This window comes from Phocoena sinus, chromosome 19 (assembly GCF_008692025.1).
Source record: "Phocoena sinus isolate mPhoSin1 chromosome 19, mPhoSin1.pri, whole genome shotgun sequence".
In the NCBI taxonomy this organism is placed as follows: Eukaryota; Metazoa; Chordata; class Mammalia; order Artiodactyla; family Phocoenidae; genus Phocoena; species Phocoena sinus.
Genome location: NC_045781.1, coordinates 18286014 through 18292006, shown reverse-complemented (window position 1 = coordinate 18292006; position 5993 = coordinate 18286014). Strand labels below are relative to the sequence as shown.

General features: G+C 35.7%; 1 pseudogene; it reads left to right on the top strand.

Moving 5' to 3' along the window:
* The first annotated feature begins 413 nt into the window (after nucleotides 1-413).
* On the top strand, nucleotides 414-747 carry LOC116743410 (annotated as a pseudogene).
* Nucleotides 748-5993: the final 5246 nt, after the last annotated feature.

The window sequence follows — 5993 nt, the reverse complement described above, 5'->3', positions numbered from 1 at the left end:
TCACTTTTTAAATGCTTCAATTAGCAATTACAAGCCCATTTGAAATAAATGAGGGGAAGAAAGAATCTCAACAGAGAAACAGAAGATATAAAGAAGAACCAAAGGGCAATTTTAGAACTGAAAAATACAGTACCAAAAAAACAAACTCAGTAGTTGGGCTTAAGAGCAGAATGTAGAAGAAAGAGGAAATAATTAGTGCACTGGAAGAAAGGACAATAGGCATTACCCAATCTGAACAATAGAGAGAAAAATGGACTGAAAAACTAGTAGAGCCTCAGGGTCCTGTGGGATTATAACAAAAGACCTAACATTCATTTCACCAGAGTCCTGGAAGGAGAGGAGAAAGAGGACAGGACTGAAAAGTATTCAAGAACGACACGGCGACCTAAGACGGCAGGCCACATCAGCCGGGCATGGCAGCATGGAGCTCAGCCTTGGCAGCACCTCTGCTCTGTGGAACCTGCCGGCTTCCTCTTCTCCACTGTGCCCAGTGAATGTTTGCCTTGCAGACTGAGGGGGGAGATCAAAGTGACCCAAATTCTCAAAGAAAAGTTTCCTCGAGCTACAGATATCAAAGTCACTGACATTTCAGGAGACTGTAGGACAATGTATGAAATTCAAATCAAATTGGAAGAATTTAAGGAGAAGAGAACTGTCCAGCAGCACCAGATGGTAAATCAGACACTAAAAGAAAAGATCAAATATATGCACGGATTGTGGATATTTACCTCTGTCCCCAAACACTGACCACACCCTGGCTACATAGATATTGCTGCTGAAACCTTGGATGAATCTTATTGCCACCATTCTTTCCTAGGCATATGACAAAAAATTTATCTATTTTATTCATAGACATTTCCATATTGTAATTATAGAAGAATATGGTATCTATTTAGATGTTAATTAAAGGCAACAGACAACTAAAAATTTTTTTCATTACAAAAAAAAAAAGGATTCAAAGAAAGAGTGGTTGAAAACTTCCCAGGTTTGACAAAAGACATAAACCTTCAGATTCTAGGAGCTAATTTTACCCAAAGAGTATATATACAGAAAAAGCCATACAAGACACACCATAAATAAACTTCTGAAAGCGAAAGACAAAGACAAAATCTTGAAAGCAGCCAGAGAAAAATGATATGTTAATACTGGGGGAAAGCAATGAGAATAATAGTAGATTTCTCATCAGACACTATGGAGGCCAGTGGAAGTGACACAATGTTCTTCAAGTGCTGAAAAAAAGGCTGCCTAACCCAAAATTTTATACCCAGCAAAAATGCCCTTCTTTAATTAAAGGGAAATCAAGACATTCTCCAGTGAAAATAAACTAAGAGAACTTGTCCCCAGCAGACCTACCCTAAAAGAAAGGCTTAAAAAGTTCTGTAAACAGAAAGGATGCTACTAAACAAAAAAAACCTTGGAACATGAGGAAAGAAGAAAGAATACAATGAGCAAAAATGTGGATAAATACTATAAGTTTCCCTTCTCTTGAGTTTTCTAAACATGTTTGATGATCAAAGCAAAAATTACAATACCGTTTGATGTAGTTCTAAATGTATGTAGAGAAAATATTTTAAACAACAATATTATAAGTGGAGAAAACAAAGGTAGTTAAAGGGAGGTAATGTTTCTGTACTTTATTCAAACTGGTGAAATGATGATATTCTAAGTTATATATCAAGCATGTAATGCCTAGAGCAACCACTAAAAAAGTTACACAAAGAGATACACTCAAAAACATTACAGATAAATCAAAGTGGAATTTTTTAAATGTTCAAACTAACCCACAGGCACACACGAAAACAGAGAAACAAACCACAGAAAACAAATGAAAGACAATGGCGGAATTAAGCTCTAATATATCAATAATTATATTAAATATAAATGGTCTAAGTATACCAATTGAAAGAGGTGGCAGAAATGGATTAACAAACATGACCCAACTACATGCTGTCAACAAGAAACTCATTTCAAATACAACAACATAGGCAGGTTGAAAGCAAAGGGATGGAAAAAAATATATCATGCAAACATTAAATAAATAAAAGGAGTATAATAATATCAGATTACATAGACTTCAAAGAAAATTACTATAGATAGAAAAGGATAATAATGGTAAAATGATCAGTCCACCAAGAATGCATTCTGTTTTTCGATTTTTGGTTTTTTTTGGCCATGCGGCACAACATGTTGGATCCTAGTTCCCTGACCGGGGATTGAACCTGTGTCCTCTGCAGTGGAAGAGTGGAATCTTAACCACTGGACTGCCAGGGAAGTCCCAAGAATGCATTCTTATATACATTATTCTTGTATACTTGTGTATACACTTAGAAGTAAAAACTGACAAAACTGAAAGGAAAAAGAGATAAATCCACAATTATAGTTGAGTGCTTTAAGTCTCCTCTCTCAGAAACTAGACAGAAAAGCAACAAGGATATGGAAGAACTCAACACCATCAACCAAGAAAATGAACTGACATTTAAAGAACAATCCACACAACAGCACAATACACATTTCTTTCAAGTGTCCATGGAACATATAGAAAAATAGGGTATAGCCTAGGCCATGAAAAAAAATCTCAACAAATTTGAAGGAATTTAAGTCATTCAGAGTGTGCTCTTCTACCACAATAAAACCAAATGGAAATCAATAGCAGAAAGATAACAGAAAAATTTCCAAACACTTGGAAACTAAACAACACACTTCTAAATAACCCATGGATTAAGAAAAAAGTCTCAAGGGAAATTTTTTTAATGAAACAATGAAAACGAAAATACAACAATCAGAAGTTGTAGGACACAGCTAAAGCAGTGCTGAGAGGGAAATTTATAGTACTGAATGCATACATGAGAAAAGAGGAAAGGTCTCAAATAAATAATCTAAGCTCCCACATATAAAAGAAGAGCAGAATAAACCCAAAGGAAACATACAGATGGAAGGAAATAATAAGGTAAGAACAGAAATAAACGAAATTAAAACAGAAAAACAATAGAGAAGATCAATGAAACAAAAAACTACTTCTTTGGAAAGATCAATAAAATTGACAAATCTCTGGCAAACTGACCAAAAAAAAAAAAGAAAGAAAAAAATTAGGAAAACACAAATTGTCTTAATAGGAATGAAACAGAGGATATCACCACAAACTCTGCAGATATAAAAAGAATGATAAGGCAATATGTAAACAACTCTATACCCATAAATATGACAACTAAAATAAAATAGGTTGATTCCTCAAAAAACACAAGGTACCATAATTCACTCAATATGAAAACAAGAATGTGAATAGCCCTATAATGATTAAGAAATTTGAATTTGTGATTTAAAATTTCTAAAAAGGAAACCTCCAGGCCCAGTGTTACTGATGAATCCTATCAAATGTTTAAAGAAAAATTAATGCTATTCTATAGGATTTCTTCCAGAAAATAAAGAGAAGGGAACACTCCCCAATTCATATTATGAAGCTTATATTACTCTGGTGCCAAAACCAAAGACTGTGAAAGAAAGAGAGGCGGGAGGGAGAGAGAGAGAGGGGGAGGGAGGGAGAGAGTGGAGAAAGGAGGGAGTGAGAAGGGGAGAGAGGGTGAGAGGGAAGAAGGAAAGAAAGAAACTACATGAAGGTAGATGCAAAAATCCTTCACAAATATTAGCAAATAGGATTCAGCAATATATATAAAGAATTACACACAGTAACCAAGTGGGATATGTTCCATGGATGCAAAGCTGGTTCAGTATTAACAAGCTAAAAAATAAAAATCAGGGGCTTCCCTCTTGGCGCAGTGGTTGAGAGTCCGCCTGCCCATGCAGGGGACACGGGTTCGTGCCCCAGTCCAGGAAGATCCCACATGCCGCAGAGCGGCTGGGCCCGTGAGCCATGGCCTCTGAGCCTGCATGTCCGGAGCCTGTGCTCCGCAACGGGAGAGGCCACAACAGCGAGAGGCCCGCATACCACAAAAATAAAAAATAAAAAAAATAAAATAAATAAATAAAAATCATATAATGATATTAATTGATGTTGAAAGAGTATTTGATAAAATTCAACATCCATTTATGATATTTTAAAAAAGAATGATGCTCTCAAAAAACTAGGAATAGTGGGGAACTTACTTGACTTGATAAAGGGCATCTATAAACAACCTACAGCTAACATTGCAGTTAATGGTGAAAGACTGAATGTTTTTCCCCTGAGTTCTGGAACAAGGCAAGGTGCCACTCTCACCATTCTTATTTAACATATTGGTGAAAGTTCTAGCTAATGCAATAATGAAACAAAAAGGGAAATAAAAGACATGCAAATCAGAAGAGAAGAAACAGAACTGTTTCTATTAGTATTTGTAGATGACCTGATTATCTATGTAGAAATCTACAAAAATTCTCTTAGAAATAACAAGTGAATTCAGCAAGGTTGCAAGATACAAGGAAACATGCAAAACTCAGCCGCATTTCTATATACTAGCAGTAAACACGTGAACACCAGAATGTTTAATATAATAATTGCTCAGATATAATTTATAATTGCTCAGAAATAATATATTAAGATGTAAATCTAACAAAACATGTACAAGGCTTGTGCAGACAACTACACAATGCTGATGAAAGAAATCAAAGAAGATCTAAATAATCATTCAAGGATTAGAAGACTCAACAAAGAGATCAATTCTCCTCAAATTGATACACAGTTTTAATGAAATTTCTATCAAAATTCTAGAAAGACAAAGACATACATATATAATACACGCACACAATGGTATTCTAAAATTAATTTCAAATGCAAAGGAACCAGCATAGCTAAAACAATTTTGGAAAAAAAGAATAAAGTGAATGGAATTGGTCTACCCAAGTTCAACATTGCTGTACAGCTACAGTGATCAATACGGCATAATGGCAAAGAGATAGAACTGTATATCAATGGAATAGAATAGAGAGCCCAAAAGTAACTCACACAGATATGCCCAGCTGATTTCTTTTATTGAAATATAGTTGATGTACAATATTATATGTTACAGGTTTTCAATATGGTGACTCACGATTATTAAAGGTTATACTCCATTTATAGTTATTAAAAAATATTGGCTGTATTCCCTATATTATACAATATATCATTGTAACTTATTTTATACATAATAGTTTGTAACTCTTAATCCCTTACTCCAGAGTCCCTCCCCCATTCCCTCTTCCTGCTAATTAGTGATGACCACTAATTTGTTCTCCGTATCTGTCTGTTTCTTTTTTGTTATATTCACTAGTTTGTTGTATTTTTTAGATTCCACATATAAGTGATAACACGGTATTTGTCTTTCTCTGTCTGACTTATTTCACTTAGCATAATACCCTCCAAGTCCATCCATTGTTGCAAATGTCAAGGTTTCATTCTTTTTTATCGTTGAGTAGTATTCCATTGCATATATATATATCTTCTTTTTCCATTCATCTGTTGATGGGCACTTAGGTTGCTTCCATATCTTGTATGTGCAGCTGATTTTTTACAAAGGCACAAAAAGCAATCTAATGAAGGAAAGATACAGCCTTTTCAACCAATGGCTGTGGAGCAATTTAACATCCATAGGCAAAAACAACAAAAAAAAGAATATTGATCTAAGTTTAACACTTATAAAATAAACTCAAATTGATCACATACTTAAATGTAAAATGTAAAACGACAGAACTAGTAAAAAGCATGGGAGAAAAATCTTAGAATCTAGGGCTAGGCAGAGAGTCCTTAGACTTGATAGGAAATCATAATCCATAAAAGGAAAAATTGGGGGCTTCCCTGGTGGCGCAACGGTTGAGGGTCCGCCTGCCAATGCAGGGGACGCGGGTTCGTTCCCCGTCCGGGAGGATCCCACATGCCGCGGAGCGGCTGGGCCCGTGAGCCATGGCCGCTGGGCCTGCGCGTCCGGACCCTGTGCTCTGCAACGGGAGAGGCCACAGCAGTGAGAGGCCCGCGTACCGCAAAAAAAAAAAAAAAAAAAGGAAAAATTGATAAAGTATACTTCATC